Genomic DNA, 19,756 nt, shown 5'->3' with positions numbered 1-19,756 from the left:
TTCTTGGTGAGGGTCCTCTTCCTGTTTATGTCTTCACATGGCCTTCCTGGGTGTGTGCCCTAAGAGAGAGCTCTCATGTCTCATCCTCTTTGTATTGATATAAAGGCATTAATCCCATCATGAGGGTCCCACCTTCACAACCTAATCTAACTCTCATTACCTTATTACCATATTCCTAATTACCAAAGACCCCATATCCAAATACCATCATGTTGGGGTTATGGTTTCAACATATGAATTTTAGGGGCACACAGACATTCAGTCCATAGCAATGACATTTGCTTTATTTTATATTTAAGCTATTCAATAGGCCATCATATTAATTAAAACTTCAACACACACCTAATCAAAATTAATTTCTTCCTCAAAGAAAATAGCTTACTCACATTTCTGCCAACTGCCTAAGCACTTTGTTATACTGCCCTTTATAACAATATCTGGGCTAAACAACAAGTTATGAAGATTTTGCTCATGGGTTTCCAGAGTTTGACGCATGATTTAGGCTGAGTACACTTAAGAGGATTACATGAAAATCATTGCCGCTTTTTCCTTCTTGGGAAAAAAAAATAGATCTGAAAATTGGGTTCATTTATCCTTAGATCAGAAGATTCAGGTTCTTGCCTCAACTCTATGGCTGAATAGTTGTGTGTTCTTGAGAAACTATTCTTTTAAAATTTAACCGCAAAATTGGGATAATGCCATCCTGCTCGTCCCCACAAGACAATGAGAGTCAAAGAAAATGATATAATGGAAAAACTCTATTGAAATATATAATCTGCTTTATAAAGGCAATGAGTTATTATTTAAAAGAAAGTGCAGCCGGTTACATAAAAGTAAGTGTAAAACATATCATTGCCTCTAAGAGTTTAAGATCTAAGACAATATATAGGCAGGAAGATAAGAGCTCCCTGCAAATGCTATTGTAACTGGGAAAAATTGTGAAATCTGGACATAAAATAAGTGTCAAGATTCTGGAAATGTGCCCATTTACAGCACAGTTGTTGACATCAAGTAGAATAATGATTTCATTTAAGTTCTGATAACTGCTATTACCTGTCTTTTTTTTTTTTTTTTTTTGAGGATATTATTTCCTGCTCTTTCTGTTTTTTCATACTAGGCAGATAGCAAAATTTGAAAGCAGGTGTGTAACTGTGTGAATTCGTAAATGAAATGAAGCCATCAGAAAGGGATCTGCTCTTTCAAAGCCTTTCTTGGAGTTTTTCTGATGTGACCTGATCTTTTTTTTTTTTTTTTTTTTTTATTTATTTATTTATTTTTGGCTGTGTTGGGTCTTCGTTTCTGTGTGAGGGCTTTCTCTAGTTGCGGCAAGTGGGGGCCACTCTTCATCGCGGTGCGCGGGCCTCTGATGTGACCTGATCTTAATGTTTAGAGCTTAGTCCCAACAAGCCACCTTTGGTTTACTGGCCTCAGCAGCGTAGCCCTCATTCTGCAATTCAGTCACTTATCCTGTTGCTTCATGCTGCCATTACATCCATCTTGTTTGGCAGCTTCATTATTCTTACCCTTGAGTTTTTTGGCTCCTTTGCATACAAAAATATCTGGATGGAACTATTGCTACTTTGGTGGAGTTGTTTGGCCAGCTTTTCCTCAAACCTAGTGAAATATTAAAGAAACAAGTAAAAGGGGGTCTTCGGTTCAAGGATTTCTTTTCAGTGGCCTCTGGTGCCCAGTTCAGTTCAGAGTGTTAGCCATGATGGATAGCTTGTGAGTGTGTTTATTGTTGTCTTTTTAGCAGGATAGTGCACATTTATCTATGCACTTACAGGGGCAGTGTCTGTCCAGGTACCCCATATTTGATCTCCTTTAAGATGGCCTAACTATTTTGGGGGGAGGAATGGCCCATCCTCTCATAACTTTCTAGATATATAGGACTGCCGTCAGTTTGACGTTAATAATGCTGCTGGTGTGTGTGTGTGTGTGTGTGTGTATTTGTGTAACCTTTGCAGGAGTACCCCTTAACAGAGGAACAAATATGAGACAGCTGTAAGCCTCCCTTCCCTAATATGTGCATCTAGCTTCAGATCCTCCATAGAGCTGAGATTGGCAGTGGTTCTTCAGCAGGGCTGGGTAATAGTATAACTCCTGATCATTTTGAGTTTCCTTTCAAAGCATAGCTTTGGCCATCTGTATGTCTTCTTTGGAAAAATGTCTATTTGGGTCCTTTGCCCATTTTAAAATCAGATTGTTTGTTTTTTTGATATTGAGTTGTATGAATTTTTAAAATATATTTTGGATATTAACCCCTTATTGGACATATGATTTACAAATATCTTTCTCCATCCAGTAGGTTGCCTTTTCATTTTGTTGATGGTTTCCTTCACTGTGCAAGAGCTTTTTAGTTTGATGTAGTCCCATTTGTTTATTTTTGCTTTTGTTCCCTGTGCCTTTTGAAACAGATCCAAAAAAAAAAAAAATTGTTAATACTGATGTCAAAGAGAGTACTCCCTATGTTTCTTTCCAGGAATTTTATAGTTTCAGGTCTTACATTTAAGTCTTTAATTTATTTTGAGTTTATTTTTATACGTGGTATAAGAAAGTGGTCTAGTTTCATTCTTTTGCATGTAGCTGTCCAGTTTTTCCAACACTATTTACTGAAGAGGCTGTCTTTTCCCTATTGTATATTCTTGCCTCCTTTGTCATAGATTAATATCACTAATCGTTAGGGAAATGAAAATCCAAACTACAATGAGATATCACCTCACACCTGTCAGAAGGGGTGTTGTCTAAAAGACAAGTAATAAGTGTTGTTGAGGATGTAGATAAAAGGGAACCCTTGTACACCATTGGTTGGAATATAAATTGGTGCAGCCACTGTAGAAAAGAGTATGGAGGTTCCTCAGAAAATTAAAACTAGAACTACCATATGATCTAGCAATTCCACTTCTGGGTATTTATCTGAAAACAATGAAAACACTAATTTGAGAAGATATATGCACCCCAAGGTTCGTTGCAGCATTATTTACAATCGTAAAGGTATGGAAGCAACCTGAGTGTCTGTCTGTAGATGAATGGATAAAGAAATGTGGCATGTATATATAATGGAATATTACTCAGACATAAAAAAAATGAAATCTTGCCATTTATGACAACATGGATAGGCCTAGAGGGTATTATGCTAAATGAAATAAGTCAGACAGAGAAAGACGAAAACCATATGATTTTACTTATTTGTGGACTCTAAAAAAATAAAACAAATGAACAAATATAACATAACAGAAACAGATTCATAGATACAGGAAGCAAACTAGTGGTTGCCAGAGAGGAGGAAGGTGGGAAGGATGGGCTAAATAGGGGAAGGGGATTAAGAATTACAAACTTTCGGTTAAAAAATAAATCTTGAGAATGTAATGTACAGCATAGAGAATAGAGTCAATAATATTGTAATAACTTTGTACAGTGACAGATGGTAACTAGACTCACCATGGTGAGCCTTTCATAATGTATAAAAATATTGAATCACTATGTTGTATACCTGAAACTAATATAATACTGTAAGTCAATTATAGTTATATACATACATATATGTATATACACATATGTATGTATATAAGAGAAAAGCATAGCTTTGGAATCTTGGGTTCAAAACTGAGTGCCTCTTGCAGCTGTGACATGTTACACATGTTACTTAACCTCTCTGAGCCTTAGCTTCTGCACCTATAAAGTGGGGACTTAAACTTCTCATAGATTTGTTGTAAGGTTTAAATGCATAATGTGTAAAAAGCCCAATATAGTACCTGACATTAGAAGGTGTTCAGTAAATAATAGAGATCTATCTCTTTGTCAATCATTTTTTTCCCACCTCGAGTTCATTTGTTGTGTTGGCATGAGATACATCTTCATATTCTTCATTGGTCAATATTTTACTTTAGAGGATTTTGTAACTTCAGTTTCTTGAGAAGCTTTACATTTTATGCATCCTGGAGAATGTCGAAATTGCTCTGATTAGTAAATAAATAAAAAGCTAAACTAAACCAGCCAAACTCCTAGTTCTTTTAATAAATCTCTTTCAATAAGACTTTGTAGATTTTAAGAGTTACCTGAGGATAAAATATTAATTTGTTTTTAATTCAGTGCACTGCAATGAAGTATGCTGATACTGTTAAACTCAACTTTCCTCTGACTTGGGGGTGAAACTAAATCACTACATACTGAGGCCACATACCACAGCAACACATATGCTGAAGGGCTTTGCAAACACTACAAATTAGGATAAAGTTTTATATAACCAATTGGAACAATGCTAGATATTTAATGTGCATTAGAACATCATCAGTGAGTGATATTAAGTTCAGAGTTTTTGATTTGAATTGTTTAAGGCACTCAGCACAATAAAATAATTTATCTTCTGTGGCTTTCTGGGGATGGGCTCCATGATTTGAAAATTATTGTACAAAAGGAGAGAAAAAGAAGGATTTGGTAGTAAGATAGTTGTATTTCAGAGGTCCATTTTACATACTATTTAAAATTGTGTAGGCAACAGTGAAAGAGTTTTAAACTATTAAAATGCTGGCATTAGTAGAGTTTCTGTGATATCCCTTCTTTTTTTGCTCACAGGGTTGAGCAGATAATGAATGCGATCTTATCAGTATTCCTATCAAACACTTTTGTTATCTTTCCATCACTGAGTGCAGGAGTGAAAAACTCACATGACTTCCAGGCTCTGGCAGGAAACAAAACAAGTGACATGCACTGGGCAGGGTCCGTGGCCCACTGGATCACACGTGGCTCTAAGAGGGCCACGTGATCACCTCACCTCTGAGATTATCACCACATCTGAGTTTTCAAGAAAGAATAAAAATACGGAATTTTATGTAAAAATGATTATGTAATCTATAGGAAATTTTAAAATGCCCTTTTGGGGAGCAAATTTGAGCTGCTTGGGCACATAGTTTGTCTGACCCTTTACTTATGCATAAAAAGCCATACCCAATCTGGATTTAACTTTGTCTCATTGCTCTCCTCGCTCCTACCCCTACCACCCACTGCCCTCACCTCTCCCGCACACGGAGCACTTGCACTCCAGTTATGTCAAATTGTTATCTTTCCCAGAGCACTTCAATCATTTTCTTACCTCCTGCTCTTCCATTGGCATGCATGCTCTCTCCTTGACTCCCCGCTTCCACACACCAGCTTCATGAAATTTCTATATCCTCCTCCAAGTATCACCAGGTGACAAGTCTTCTGAGCTTTCTGTGAGCATCTGATCCCAGGACTGAGGTGAGTTCATTGCTCACCAATCTGAACTTCCACATTACATTGTATTATAATTACTTGTTTGCATGTCCGTCTCACTACTACTCCGCCACCTCTGTTCACTCAGCTGTGGCAGGGAGCACAGTGACCATAGACAAAGTGTACCTGGTTGGGTTTGGTAACCAGGGAGGCTTCTGATGTTTCACCAGGACACAATTGCCACTATTTCTCCTTGGGAGAAGGTCACCTCATGGGGACGTGAGCTGGGTTCGCAGGCTGCCCACCTGGACTGCTGGGCAGAGTGGACATTTGGAATTTCTGAGTCAGGCTAGATGGGACACATTATCCATAGTTCCTTGTTTTTCCTCAGGCTGGTTTCATAATCTTAGTTCAATCCAAGCCTTGGTCATCATCCTCTCTGCCTCGCTCCAGTCTCCCAGGTTTGGCACTCAAATAGAGAAGCTTGATCAGGGAGGCAGGGGAGGGGGAGACCTTTCACGTTATAACTTCGATTAATAACTTGAGCCGCAGAGCTTTTATTTTCCACGTTCTCATTCTGCACTCACCTTGCTGCTCATCATGGTTGCTCCAGCAGTCAGATTTTAAAGGTTTCTCATTCTAACCACAGTGGGAGATCTCACAGGGGCAGGAGCTGTATCTCATTAACCTTTGTATCCTCAGTGCCTAACAAACAGAAGGAGCTGAAATACTTGTTAAATGAACAGTCTTGAGGGAAGAACGGATAAAAAGAGGGTATTGGATCTTGTTTTTTATTTATAGCTAACATTTTGTGACCCACATTGCCAAATGTACATGGGCTCCTTGACCACTCTCACATTTACTGAACAAATAAAGAGAAGACTAACAGGACACCCCATTTGCACTTTCTCCACATTTTAGGCAGATGGAGCAAACAGTACTTGCTGTGGTTTTATTTCATTTTCGCTCAATCCTCATTGAACTTGGACTTTACCCAGTGTTTACTCAGCTCAGTCAGGGATCTCGTCATGATCGATGGCTGCTCTCACCACAGTTTTCTTGCCTCATACTTAAAGATTATAGGTTATAAAAGAAGATTTAATTTTGAGGCCAGAAATTCATTTTGAGTAAGTGTGAAACTGGCTGAACATACTGTGATTTTTTTTCTAGCTTTGTCTAACGATACTTAAAAATAAGATAATATATCAAAATGATAAGCTAATAAAAATAACCATCATTTATTGAACATTTAATATATGCCATAGTCTGTACCAACACTTTAAAAAATGGTATATTTAGTCTGCAACTTCTCTGTGAGTTATAGATGAGACCCTAATGCTCAAAGATGCTAAGTAAATCACCCCAGGTGTGATTTACTAGTAAACGTTCATCTGGCTTTAAAGCCTGAACTCTTTCTATGATACCAAAGTCTGAGTGTGCAGTTATACTTCATTGTCCTCAGAATTCAAAATCCTCACTGAGTCATTCTAATAGTTCCAAAGTTCTCTAAATTAGGAGTAGTTTGAGGATTACTGCCTCCTCAGAGATAAAGGGATGAATGCAAGGCCTGCTCCCAGGAAATACACTCTCTGAAAGTCATTCATTTTATACTTTAATGTCTGTTTTGGTCTCTGTTATTTTATATCCACCGTATGGCCAAATAAAAAGTAAACCTTTTGCTTATTCCATCTACTAATTCTGCTTCTCTTGGTGATCATTATACTAAAATCAGCAATCAATTGATTTCAGTTTATAACCAGCACATTACATGCCCTTGGAATCTAGGATAAGATTGGTGTTGGGAAGTTTTGGAGAGATTGCTGATAGAATGTTTACTTCAGTATTGAGTACAGAGAGAGGCAGTACGGAGCTTGCTTAAGAACATGGGATTTGATAACAAACAGAAATACAAAGCACCTTCCCAGACATAAGGACTTAGGTATATGTGTGAAAAACAGATGAATGAATATAAAGTGTATCTTCTGCATTGGGTATTTTGCATGGATAGTTGATTTTTTATTTAATTGTTTACATTTTAAAATCTATACTTTTAATAGTATAGGATATTTACTTAAGGTTATTTTTCAATTATGACATCATAGCTTCTATTTGTTTCTAGCTAAGTATGAACACCTCTTTGCATATTTTGTGTATATTTTAGAATGAATGGGTATTCAAAATTAAGAGATTGCTTTAATGCTTGAAGTTACTAGGATATCTATGCTCAGCCCAATTTCAATTTGTTGAATGTTAAACAAGGCAAAATTAAAACCTACCTGATATGTTTCATATTTAGATATTATATAAATTTTTAATTGAATGTGTGGATTTATTTTGAACTTTAACATTACTGGAGGTGAATTAAAGAAACTAATCTACAAATTGGCGAAAAGAAAAACATAAAACAAAAACAAACAAAGAAACAAACATGGGATCTGAAATTTCTATTAGGAATGTTTACAAGTTGAAGTAGTGAAACTCTTGCCTAACAGTGACTTGAATAAGTAGAGGTTTATTTTCTCTTTCATGATGAGAAATCTGGAGGTAGAGGCTCCTGGGATTGGTTTAGTGGTTCAGTATTAACAGGGTTGGCATCTCTGTAATCCTCTAGGCCTTTTCCATGTGGTGACAAGATGGCTGCCACAGCTCTAGGCATCAAATCTGCATTCAAGGCAGGAAGAAAGGGGGAAAAGTCATGTCATTCATGACTGTCTCTTTTGATTAAGAAAACAAAAGTTTTCCCAGAAATCTCCTGAACCAACTTCTGCTTATATATACTTGGACAGAACATTATCTCATGGCCATCTCTTACTACAAGGAAAACTGAATATTTCACTTTTCTAGCCACAGTAGTAGAAGGTAGTATGAGAGAAGGGAGAGAGAAATGGCTCTGCCAACTACTTTTATTTGCCATTGAATCATATGGTGGTTGTAGCATTAAATTAAATGTATGGAAAGCACTTAGCAGAGAGTCTGACTTAGAGTAAGAAGATATAGCAGTTTTTATCATTCTCAGTAACGTGTTTTATCATTATAAATAAGTTGCCATTAGCTTGGCAATCTTACATCTCTTTGTTTATATCCTACACTCTCATCACATGCTATAAACCCACTAGAAATAGAGTATCTTACCTTTATTTTAAAACTTTAAAACCTATAACTTTCTCACATTAAATTTCCACACCTATGCCTTTATTTGGGTTGATGGATTTATGATAAAAACAAATTATTTCTGTTTTCTGATTCTGTATTCTCTATTCCCACAGAAATATGGAGGAAAAATAGTTATTTGAAGACAATCAAATTGCTCAAAACTTTCTGTGCCCAGTAACTTCATTTGATTTGTGATAAAAGAAAAAACCAAGATTCTGAGAGGCTGAGCAAAAAGCAAATGGCCTCACCTCTTCAATGGCCCAGATTTCCTTTCTGTAAAGAAAAATCGATGATTTCCAATCCTTCAGTGCAAAGACGTATGATAAGCATATCATACTAATGTTGAGACAGTACTGTCCTTAGGAAAGGTATGGAAAACTTGTCAAGGAGTGGAGGGTCCCTTTAAAATGACCTGAACTTTGACTGATAACGACAAGAAATAAATAGATTGGTTCTAGTTGTCATTAAGCTGACCTTTATTTAAAACTCAAAAAGAGAAAAAAATGTTGCAGCAAGGAATTGCATATACTCCAAGTTTTTTGTTTTTGATTTATTTCCTCAAAGACCTTTAGGATATTTTTTGCTCTGATTAAGACTAATCTCTTTTAGAAGTGTCCCTTCAAGTCTTAAGACTTCTTTTAGGTAGAAGGCATATTGGAAAACTGCAAAAATTTGACCTGGAAGTTGAATAGTAATTTTAGATAACTGGTATACTGCACTGGAAATGCAAGTAATGGTAATAACAGAGAGACATTTCAGTACATAATGAGGCATTTAATTTCAATTTATTGAGGGAAAGAGACAAATGGAGAAAATTACTGTGTTTAGCAAATCAACAGATTCAGGCAAAAAGGTGGATTTATAAGTTTTCAGAAAGATTTTCAGACTGTAACAAGGTGTGTCAATAATCTATTGCCATAATAACACTGTGTAATAAATCACCTCAAAACAAAGATGTTTAAAACACACATTTATTATTTCTCATAAGTCTGTGGGTTGGCTACTGGTTTTATTTTTTATTTTTTAATTTTTATTTATTTATTTATTTTTTTTAAACTAAATTTTTTATTTTTTTTATTTTTTTTATTTTTTTCAAATAACCCAATGAAAGTTTAGTATTAGTTGTTTTGTTTGTTTTTTTATACTGCAGGTTCTTATTAGGCATCAGTTTTATACACATCAGTGTATACATGTCAATCCCAATCGCCCAATTCAGCACACCACCATCCCCACCCCACCGCAGTTTTCCCCCCTTGGTGTCCATATGTCCATTCTCTACATCTGTGTCTCAACTTCTGCCCTGCAAACTGGCTCATCTGTACCATTTTTCTAGGTTCCGCATACATGCATTAATATACGATATTTGTTTTTCTCTTTCTGACTTACTTCACTCTGTATGACAGTCTCTAGATCCATCCACGTCTCAACAAATGACTCAATTTCGTTCCTTTTTATGGCTGAGTAATATTCCATTGTATATATGTACCACATCTTCTTTATCCATTCGTCTGTTGATGGGCATTTAGGTTGCTTCCATGACCTGGCTATTGTAAATAGTGCTGCAATGAACATTCGGGTGCATGTGTCTTTTTGAATTACGGTTTTCTCTGGGTATATGCCCAGTAGTGGGATTGCTGGGTCATATGGTAATTCTATTTTTAGTTTTTTAAGGAACCTCCATATTGTTCTCCATAGTGGCTGTATCAATTTACATTCCCACCGACAGTGCAAGAGGGTTCCCTTTTCACCACACCCTCTCCAGCATTTGTTGTTTGTAGATTTTCTGATGATGCCCATTCTAACAGGAGTGAGGTGATACCTCATTGTAGTTTTGATTTGCATTTCTCTAATAATTAGTGATGTTGAGCATCTTTTCATGTGCTTCGTGGCCGTCTGTATGTCTTCTTTGGAGAAATGTCTATTTAGGTCTTCTGCCCATTTTTGGATTGGGGTGTTTGTTTCTTTGATATTGAGCTGAATGAGCTGTTTATATATTTTGGAGATTAATCCTTTGTCCGTTGATTCATTTGCAAATATTTTCTCCCATTCTGAGGGTTGTCTTTTCGTCTTGTTTATGGTTTCCTTTGCTGTGCAAAAGCTTTGAAGTTTCATTAGGTCCCACTTGTTTATTTTTGTTTTTATTTCCATTACTCTAGGAGGTGGATCCAAAAAGATCTTGCTGTGATTTATGTCAAAGAGTGTTCTTCCTATGTTTTCCTCTAAGAGTTTAATAGTGTCCAGTCTTATATTTAGGTCTCTAATCCATTTTGAGTTTATTTTTGTGTATGGTGTTAGGGAGTATTCTAATTTCATTCTTTTACATGTAGCTGTCCAGTTTTCCCAGCACCACTTATTGAAGAGACTGTCTTTTCTCCATTGTATATCTTTGCCTCCTTTGTCATAGATTAGTTGACCATAGGTGCGTGGGTTAATCTCTGGGCTTTCTATCTTGTTCCATTGATCTATGTTTCTGTTTTTGTGCCAGTACCATATTGTCTTGATTACTGTAGCTTTGTAGTATAGTCTGAAGTCAGGGAGTCTGATTCCTCCAGCTCCATTTTTTTGCCTCAAGACTGCTTTGCCTATTCGGGGTCTTTTGTGTCTCCATACAAATTTTAAGATGATTTGTTCTAGCTCCGTAAAAAATGCCATTGGTAATTTGATAGGGATTGCACTGAATCTGTAGATTGCTTTGGGTAGTATACTCATTTACACAATGTTGAATCTTCCAATCCAAGAACATGGTATATCTCTCCATCTGTTGGTATCATCTTTAATTTCTTTCATCAGTGTCTTATAGTTTTCTGCATACAGGTCTTTTGTCTCCCTAGGTAGGTTTATTCCTAGGTATTTTATTCTTTTTGTTGCAATGGTAAATGGGAGTGTTTCCATAATTTCTCTTTCAGATTTTTCATCATTAGTGTATAGGAATGCAAGAGATTTCTGTGCATTAATTTTGTATCCTGCAACTTTACCATATTCATTAATTAGCTCTAGCAGTTTTCTGGTGGCAGTTTTAGGATTCTCTATGTATAGTATCATGTCATCCGCAAACAGTGACAGTTTTACTTCTTCTTTTCCAATTTGTATTCCTTTTATTTCTTTTTCTTCTCTGATTGCCGTGGCTAGGACTTCCAAAACTATGTTGAATAATAGTGGTGAGAGTGGACATCCTTGTCTCGTTCCTGATCTTAGAGGAAATGCTTTCAGTTTTTCACCATTGAGAATGATGTTTGCTGTGGGTTTGTCATATATGGCCTTTATTATGTTGAGGTAGGTTCCCTCTATGCCCACTTTCTGGAGAGTTTTTATCATAAATGGGTGTTGAATTTTGTCAAAAGCTTTTTCTGCATCTATTGAGATGATCATATGGTTTTTATTCTTCAATTTGTTAATATGGTGTATCACATTGATTGATTTGCGTATATTGAAGAATCCTTGCATCCCTGGGATAAATCCCACTTGATCCTGGTGTATGATCCTTTTAATGTGTTGTTGGATTCTGTTTGCTAGTATTTTGTTGAGGATTTTTGCATCTATATTCATCAGTGATATTGGTCTGTAATTTTCTTTTTTTGTAGTGTCTTTGTCTGGTTTTGGTATCAGGGTGATGGTGGCCTCATAGAATGAGTTTGGGAGTGTTCCTTCCTCTGCAATTTTTTGGAAGAGTTTGAGAAGGATGGGTGTTAGCTCTTCTCTAAATGTTTGATAGAATTCACCTGTGAAGCCATCTGGTCCTGGACTTTTGTTTGTTGGAAGATTTTTAATCACAGTTTCAATTTCATTACTTGTGATTGGTCTGTTCATATTTTCTATTTCTTCCTGGTTCAGTCTTGGAAGGTTATACCTTTCTAAGAATTTGTCCATTTCTTCCAGGTTGTCCATTTTATTGGCATAAAGTTGCTTGTAGTAGTCTCTTAGGATGCTTTGTATTTCTGCAGTGTCTGTTGTAACTTCTCCTTTTTCATTTCTGATTTTATTGATTTGAGTCCTCTCCCTCTTTTTCTTGATGAGTCTGGCTAATGGCTTATCAATTTTGTTTATCTTCTCAAAGAACCAACTTTTAGTTTTATTGATCTTTGCTATTGTTTTCTTTGTTTCTATTTCATTTATTTCTGCTCTGATCTTTATGATTTCTTTCCTTCCGCTAACTTTGGGTTTTGTTTGTTCTTCTTTCTCTAGTTTCTTTAGGTGTAAGGTTAGATTGTTTACTTGAGCTTTTTCTTGTTTCTTTAGGTAGGCTTGTATAGCTATAAACTTCCCTCTTAGAACTGCTTTTGCTGCATCCCATAGGTTTTGGGTCGTCGTGTTTTCATTGTCATTTCCCTCTAGGTATTTTTTGATTTCCTCTTTGATTTCTTCAGTGATCTCTTGGTTATTTAGCAACGTATTGTTTAGCCTCCATGTGTTTGTCTTTTTTACGTTTTTTCCCTGTAATTCATTTCTAATCTCATAGCATTGTGGTCAGAAAAGATGCTTGATATGATTTCAATTTTCTTAAATTTACTGAGGGTTGATTTGTGACCCAAGATATGATCTATCTTGGAGAATGTTCCATGCGCACTTGAGAAGAACGTGTAATCTGCTGTTTTTGGATGGAATGTCTGATATATATCAATTAAATCTATCTGGTCTATTGTGTCATTTAAAGCTTCTGTTTCCTTATTTATTTTCATTTTGGATGATCTGTCCATTGGTGTAAGTGCGGTGTTAAAGTCCCCCACTATTATTGTGTTACTGTCGATTTCCTCTTTTATAGCTGTTAGCAGTTGCCTTATGTATTGAGATGCTCCTATGTTGGGTGCATATATATTTATAATTGTTATATCTTCTTCTTGGATTGATCCCTGGATCATTATGTAGTGTCCTTCCTTGTCTCTTGTAACATTCTTTATTTTAAAGTCTATTTTATCTGATATGAGTATAGCTACTCCAGCTTTCTTTTGATTTCCATTTGCATGGAATATCTTTTTCCATCCCCTCACTTTCAGTCTGTATGTGTCCCTAGGTCTAAAGTGGGTCTCTTGTAGACAGCATATATATGGGTCTTGTTTTTGTATCCATTCAGCCAGTCTATGTCTTTTGGTTGGGGCATTTAATCCATTCACGTTTAAGGTAATAATCGATATGTATGTTCCTATGACCATTTTCTCAATTGTTTTGGGTTTGTTTTTGTAGGTCCTTTTCTTCTCTTGTGTTTCCCACTTAGAGAAGTTCCTTTAGCATTTGTTGTAGAGCTGGTTTGGTGGTGCTGAATTCTCTTAGCTTTTGCTTGTCTGTAAAGCTTTTGATTTCTCCATCAAATCTAAATGAGATCCTTGCCGGGTAGAGTAATCTTGGTTGTAGGTTCTTCCCTTTCATCACTTTAAGTATATCATGCCACTCCCTTCTGGCTTGCAGAGTTTCTGCTGAGAAATCAGCTGTTAACCTTATGGGAGTTCCCTTGTATGTTATTTGTCGTTTTTCCCTTGCTGCTTTCAATAATTTTTCTTTGTCTTTAATTTTTGCCACTTTGATTACTATGTGTCTCGGTGTGTTTCTCCTTGGGTTTATCCTGTACGGGACTCTCTGCGCTTCCTGGACTTGGGTGGCTATTTCCTTTCCCATGTTAGGGAAGTTTTCGACTATAATCTCTTCAAATATTTTCTCTGGTCCTTTCTCTCTCTCTTCTCCTTCTGGGACCCCTATAATGTGAATGTTGTTGCGTTTAATGTTGTCCCAGAGGTCTCTTAGGCTGTCTTCATTTCTTTTCATTCTTTTTTCTTTAGTCTGTTCCGCAGCAGTGAATTCCATCATTCTGTCTTCCAGGTCACTTATCCGTTCTTCTGCCTCAGTTATTCTGCTATTGATTCCTTCTAGTGTAGTTTTCATTTCAGTTATTGTATTGGTCATCTCTGTTTGTTTGTTCTTTAATTCTTCTAGGTCTTTGTTAATCATTTCTTGCATCTTCTCAATCTTTGCCTCCATTCTTATTCCAAGGTCCTGGATCATCTTCACTATCATTATTCTGAATTCTTTTTCTGGAAGGTTGCCTATCTCCACTTCATTTAGTTGTTTTTCTGGGGTTTTTTCTTGTTCCTTCATCTGGTACATAGCCCTCTGCCTTTTCATCTTCTCTATCTTTCTGTAACTGTGGTTTTTGGTCCACAGGCTGCAGGATTATAGTTTTTCTTGCTTCTGCTGTCTGCCCTCTGGTGGTTGAGGCTAGCTAAGAGGCTTGATGGGAGGCTCTGGTGGTGGGTAGAGCTGACTGTTGCTGTGGCGGTCAGAGCTCAGTAAAACCTTAATCCACTTGACTGTTGATGGGTGGGGCTGGGTTCCCTCCCTGTTGCTGTGGCGGTCAGAGCTCAGTAAAACCTTAATCCACTTGACTGTTGATGGGTGGGGCTGGGTTCCCTCCCTGTTGGCTGTTTTGCCTGAGGCAACCCAACACTGGAGCCTACCCGTGCTCTTTGGTGGGGTTAATGGCAGACTCTGGGAGGGCTCACGCCAAGGAGAACTTCCCAGAACCTCTGCTGCCAGTGTCCTTATCCCCACGGTGAAACAGAGCCACCACTCGCCTCTGCAGGAGACCCCCCAACACCAGCAGGTAGGTCTGGTTCAGTCTCCCCCAGGCTCACTGCTCCTTCCCCTGGGTCCCGATGCACACATTACTTTGTGTGTGCCCTCCAAGAGTGGGGTCTCTGTTTCCCCCAGTCCCGTCAAAGTCCTGCAATCCAATTCCCACTAGGCTTCAAAGTCTGATTCTCTAGGAATTCCTCCTCCCGTTGCCTGACCCCCAGGTTGGGAAGCCTGACGTGGGGCTCAGAACCTTTACTCCAGTGGGTGGACTTCTGTGGTATAAGTGTTCGCCAGTCTGTGAGTCACCCACCCAGCAGTTATGGGGTTTGATTTTACTCTGATTGCGCCCCTCCTACCGTCTCACTGTGGCTTCTCCTCTGTCCTTGGACGTGGGGTATCCTCCTTGGTGAAGTCCAGGGTCTTCCTGTCAATGATTGTCCAGCAGCCAGTTGTGATTCTGGTGCTCTCGCAAGAGGGAGTGAGAGCACGTCCTTCTACTCCGCCATCTTGGTCCAAACTCTGGCTACTGGTTTTATTGATAGAGGCTGGGTTGATCTGAGGTGGGCTGGCTCATGCATCTCTGGTCAGCTGGCAGGTAAGCAGAGGGCTGTCTTAACTAGGATGACTTTAGCTTGGACAGTTTGGGTTTAGTCCATATGTCTCTCATATCTCTTCATCAGACTAGCCTAGGAATGTTCATCTGGTAGTTGTAAGGGTCCAAGAGTAAGCCAGCCCAGTCACACCAGAGAACAGCAGAAACGTACATGTCCTCAAGTCTCTGCTTACAGCATGTGGGCTAGTATCCCACTGGCTAAAATAAGTTAGTTGGCCACAGCAGGAGACAGAGTGGGAGAGGACCACACAGTTAAGGACCACAGTGTAGGGAGGCATTATTTGGGACCATTAATGTAACCAATCTACCATACTAGGCTTGGTTTTGTTTTGTTTGGGGAGTGTAACAAGAACAATCTCTGTTCTCTGAGTACTTCAGGTAACTTTGGTTGTACTGTTACTAATTGGCTGCAGAATTATCAAACTAGCATATGTGTAAACTGGTTTGCTTGTATCTTGGGATGGTAATTATGATATTTTCAGACCTGCTACCAATTTTCTTTTTATTGTTTTGAGAACTTTTATGAATATTGCAATTAATTGACTACATCTCCGCAGTATACGCCTTTATGTTACTTCTCAACAGATCAAGACTCCTATTTCTCTCATATAGCACGTATTATCCTTGATTAAAGGAAAGCTCTATCTATGAGATAAAAAAAATTCTTTCAAGTATTTCTATCCATGAGATAAAAAAATTCTTTCAAGTATTTCTAGAACTAAATTAGGCTAGACAAAAGGAGGAAAAGTTTCAACTAATTGGGATAAATTCCATGTTGCTGTAATGTGCCACTATGATACTCACCAAATAGTTCTAGATTTAGGATGATGTGTATATTGCTTTGAGCCATTGGAAAACTTTGCCCTGTAAGCACTCAGAGATGTGACTTTGTCATAATTGCTTAAATATCTGTTTGTAGTTACAAAAAGTCACCGTCACTATTAGAAAAAGTCACCTTATTGCCTTAAACTTTCTCTAACTCTGAAAAATTGTCTTAATATAGGCAGATGCTGACTCTGGCAAACACAGAATCTCTCATTTTGCAGCTGAAGAAATGGGTGGGGTGTTTTCCTAAGGCAACTTGAGTTTCCAAGGCATTTGTCGAAAATTACATATGCCTCTGACCCACACTTAATTATTACTAACTTATTCTAACCTTGCCACTATAAAGTGGAAAAGCCCAGACCAAAGTTTCAACATAAAAAATTCAACTTAAATGCATAAGGGAATAAAAGTGAAGAACCACAGCAACTGTTTTCTAAGATGTAAAGAAAATGCAGATGAGCACTGTTTGTGAGCTTATGAAAGAAGATAAAGCAGCCATCTGTTAAAATAACTCAAAAGCAAAAATTTGGTTAGTTATTGACTGGTCTTAGTAAGCTTGAATGTTGTTAGTTCACACGCAAAGAATTTCAATCTGAAGTCGACTCTTCATTATTTTTCAATCAGCATTCCATGATCAGTGTCAGATCACCATAGCCCATGCACAGCAGCAGATGGACCAGATGCTGAACATTAAATTAGCAAAATAACAAGGCAAAATTCTCCTTGCAAGCTTTGATTCCCTCCTGCCTTCCTCCTACACATAAAACTTGGAGACAAAAAAGAGAGAGAGAAGGATTGGGGCAAACTGCAGTTATATGGCACTGGGTCCTTGTTAATGTATTTAACCTTGTTTTGTTTATGTATTGACTTCTGTTCTAGCATGGTATGTGGTCAATAGCTGGTAATAGATGTCTCTATCACTTCTCTAAAGGTTATTTATACTTTCTCAAGATGAGATCACTTGACAAATAACTCAATTCATAACTCAGATGCTGCTGCTTCTATTTAAAAGAGATTTTTCTGGATTCTCTCTTTTCTATTCTACCTTCTCCACAATATACATATCTGTCTCTTTTCAAAATGGCTGTTGACCTAGTTACAGACATGGTCAGGAAAGAAAGTTGTTAGTCTTTTTTTTAAAAATTAATTAATTTATTTATTTATTTTTGGCTGCGTTGGGTCTTCGTTGCTGCACGCGGGCTTTTCTCTAGTTGCGGTGAACGAGAGCTACTCTTCATTGTGGTGTGCTGGCTTCTCATTGCGGTGGCTTCTCTTGTTGTGGAGCACGGGCTCTAGGCATGTGGGCTTCAGTAGCTGTAGCATAAAGGCTCAGTAGTTATGGCGCACGGACATACTTGCACTGCGGCATGTGGGATCTTCCCGGACCAGGGCTCGAACCCGTGTCCCCTGCATTGGCAGGCGGATTCTTCACCACTGCACCACCAGGGAAGCCCAGAAAGTTGTTAGTCTTTTATGAGTGGCAAATAGCTTATGTGTGCAGATACTGAGAAGTCAAGTCTTTCATTCCAACTCAGCCATCCTACCCTCAGAAGCTAATCAACCTAATCCTTATACTAAATGGTTGAAGTTCAGCTACTTTCCCATTGTTAATGAGTATACTCTGTTGAAAATAACAAAAAAGGGGCAGAAATATACATTTTACGATTCCCAGAGCAGTTATAGCTTGTCCTAAAGAAAACAAGTCTTCTACACGTTCCTAGATCACTTAGCAGCAGGTGGACCCCAAGTTAGTTAAAATTCTATCTTGACTTGACAAATCTCACATAAATTACAGCAATCAAAAGCCAATTTTTCTCAAGAAAGATTGCTGTGCATGTATAGGCACTGCATTATTTATTATTTATGGCAAATTATAAGAAAAGTTGTAGTTGCTTTGGTGGTTGCAGTTGAAGTAAATTTTATTGCTGCATTTTGAAACATAAACAAAAACAATTAAATATTTAAAATAATAATAACACCATTGAACATATGTTTTTACTGTTACATTAAGTACAAAACAGATTATTTATAGTATTGTTACTGAGAATACATGTTACTATTTTAACTAAAATTTGATTAGTATCTTAAAAATGGAATACACACTGCTACTGTAAAGTGGCCATGGAGATAAGACTGAGTTTATAGCACTCTTTAAAAAAATGCTAGGGTTGTTTCCCGTGCTACTGATGGCAACATGACAGGTGGAAACTCTAGAAGATAAAACTTTCTAAAGTATAAAATATGAGACTATTTAAGAAGGCAATAAAGTATTTAATCTTTTTGAGCAGCCTAGATGAAGCCATAGCCTGAAGACATCTGTATTTGGAGCGCTGCTTGTGTTACATTAAGATGTGCTAGGTTCCCCACACAGGGGCTCTGTGGGTTGTGGGAGGTCCCCCCAATGCTGGAGCAAGAAGGATCTGCTTAACTGTTGGCTTGTAAGAAAAGTGCATGGGTTCAGTTTCATGATTATAATGGATAACTTTTTGCTATGGAAATAAAAATATGAAAATATGAATGTAATTGGCAGGAGTGTTATCATGCTTTTCTAAACAAAATTCTGAAAGCAGTATTGAATGAATTTCTTTGAAGTCAGTGACATTCACAAAGACAACTTTATGAACTCCAAGTATTCTCTGATGATGTCTTCATTCTCTAGAACAGAGGGCAGCAAACTATAGCCCACAGGTCAAATCTGGCTCATTGCCTGTTTTTGTTTTGTTTTGTTTTATTAGAGCAGTTTTAGGTTCACAGAAAAATTGAACAGAAAGTAGAGAGTTCCCAACAGAAAGTGTGCTCTCACCCCACTCACAGTTTCCCCTATTATTAACATCTTGCATTAGTGTGGTACATTTGTTAAAATTGAGTAACCAATATTGATACATTTGTATTTACTAAAGTCCATAGTTTACATTAGGGTTTACTCTTCACATTGTACATTCTATGAGTTTTGCCAAATGCATAATGTCATGTATCCACCATTACCTATCATAGAGAAGAGTTAGTTCCACTGCCCTAAAAATCCCCTGTGAGTATTCTAATGAACAAAACACATAAATTTTCAACTCCTTTGAGTAAATTCCAAGGAGCATCATTGCTAGAACGTGTGGCAAGAGTATGTTTCCTTTTGTAAGAAACCACCAAACTATCTTCCAAAGTGGCTACCATTTTGCATTCCCACCAACAATGAATGGGAGTTCTTATTGCTTCACATCCTTGCCAGAAGTTGGTGTTGCCAGTCTGTTGGATTTTGGCCATTCTAATAGGTGTTGGTAGTTACCTGTTTTCATTAATAAAATTGTATTGGAACATAGATGTGCTTGTTCCTTTACCTGTGGTCTGTGGCTGCTTTCATGCTACATTGGCAGAGTTCAGTAGTTGCGATAGACACCATATGGCTCACAAAGCCTA

At 37.5% G+C, this 19,756-nt stretch overlaps 2 long non-coding RNA genes across 2 annotated transcripts in view; one reads left to right on the top strand and one right to left on the bottom strand.

Annotated features, from left to right (window-relative positions):
• The window catches only part of LOC309622727, a 428,773-nt gene that overhangs the window by 288,726 nt on the left and 120,291 nt on the right, over window positions 1-19,756 (top strand). The gene's annotated exons all lie outside the window — the stretch shown is intronic.
• Window positions 1,239-9,354, bottom strand: LOC309622733. Its single transcript, XR_014241091.1, has 2 exons — window positions 5,093-9,354; window positions 1,239-4,794 (listed from the first exon to the last, which is right to left on the bottom strand). It is a non-coding gene; the product is annotated as an uncharacterized lncRNA (long non-coding RNA).

Source organism: Balaenoptera borealis (assembly GCF_965194805.1).
Source record: "Balaenoptera borealis genome assembly, chromosome: 2".
Lineage (NCBI taxonomy): Eukaryota > Metazoa > Chordata > Mammalia > Artiodactyla > Balaenopteridae > Balaenoptera > Balaenoptera borealis.
The sequence above is the reverse complement of the archived record's forward strand: the minus strand, read 5'-3'. Positions and strand labels throughout refer to the sequence as shown.